At 43.1% G+C, this 1538-nt stretch overlaps 1 protein-coding gene across 3 annotated transcripts in view; it reads left to right on the top strand.

Annotated features, from left to right (window-relative positions):
* The window catches only part of CDK12 (cyclin-dependent kinase 12), a 49844-nt gene that overhangs the window by 16975 nt on the left and 31331 nt on the right, over positions 1 to 1538 (top strand). The gene's annotated exons all lie outside the window — the stretch shown is intronic.

Raw genomic sequence — 1538 nt, 5'->3', positions numbered from 1 at the left:
GGGTCTCGCTCTTGCTCAGGCTGGTTTCGAACTCCTGAGCTCAAACAATCTGCCCGCCTCGGCTTCCCAGAGTGCTAGGATTACAGCCGTGAGCCACCGCGCCCGTCCTAAAGCAGGCATTTCTAAAGTAGTCTTCTTCAGATCACATGGTGGTTTGATTTCCCGGGGTTGCAGCTTTTGTCTGTGTTTGGGAAATAAAATTATTCATTGTTTCTGTACTTATGTTTGAAATAGTCTACATATGACATCATCTAACCTACTGATGGTTTTATAGTTCAAGAAGGTTTAGAGATGGACAACTGAAAATAGAGCTTTTAGGGTCAAAAGAAGAAATGGCATCTGCAGATACAGTCTGGAATGTTATAAGAGAATGTGATTGAAGCGTATAAAACTAGTAAGATCTATAATCAACAGTCAGTTAGTGTATACTTTAAAATAATTAAAGAGTAGAATCAGAATGTTCCTAACTCAAGTAATAAATGCCTGAGGTGATGAATAACCCCAGTTATCCTGATTTGATTTATTCACATTGTATGCCTATATCAAAACATCACATGTACCTTATAAATACATACAACTATTGTATACCCATAATAATTAAAAATAAAAATTTTTTTTTAAAAATTAGGAAGGTAAAGGATAAAGTTCAGTTGTACAGGGCCTCAAGGATATTATCACTAGGGAAACAGCACCCCTTGAGTTTGATGCAAGTAGTTTTAAAGCAAATAAAAAGAAATTCTGCCTGGCATATTGGCTTATGCCTATAATCCCAGCAACTCAGGAGACCCAGGTAGAGGGATTGCTTAAGCCCTAGAGTTCAAAATGCCACTGCACTCCAGTTTGGGTGACAGCCAGACCCTATCTCTCAAACAAAAATGTGAGGCCACAGTGGTAGCTCACAGCTGTAATCCTAGTACTTTGGGAGACCAAGGCAGGGGGATCACCTGAGGCCGGGAGTTCACAACCAGCCTGGGCAACATTTTTTCTACAAAAATTTTTTTTCTTTTTTTTGGAGACAAGGTGTCTCTGGGCTCTGTCGCCTGGGCTAGAGTGCAGTGGTGTCATCATAGCTCACTGCAACCTCCAACTCCTGGGCTCCAGCAATCCTCCTGCTTCAGCTTCCTGAGTACCTGGGACTTACGGGTGAGCTGCAGATAATTTTTTTATTTTTTGTGGAGATGGGGTTTTGCTTTTGCTCAGGCTGGTCTCGAACTCCTGGCTTCAAGCAGTCCTCCCCCACCTTGGCCTCCCAAAGTGCTAGGATTACAGGTGTGAGCCACTGCACCCGGCCTCTATAAAAAATTTTTTAAAAATTACCCAAGTGCAGCCAGGCGCGGTGGCTCATGCCTGTAATTCTAGCACTCTGGGAGGCCAAGGCGGGTGGATCGCTCAAGGTCAGGAGTTCTAGACCAGCCTGAGCAAGAGTGAGACCCCGTCTCTACCAAAAAATAGAAAGAAATTATCTGGACAACTGAAAATATATATATAGAAAAAATTAGCCGGGCATGGTGGCGCATGCCTGTAGTCCCAGCTACTCG

This window comes from Propithecus coquereli, unplaced genomic scaffold (assembly GCF_000956105.1).
Source record: "Propithecus coquereli isolate 6110/MARCELLA unplaced genomic scaffold, Pcoq_1.0 Scaffold119, whole genome shotgun sequence".
NCBI lineage: Eukaryota > Metazoa > Chordata > Mammalia > Primates > Indriidae > Propithecus > Propithecus coquereli.
Note: the sequence above shows the minus strand (reverse complement) of the source record. Positions and strands in the feature narration are given on the sequence as shown.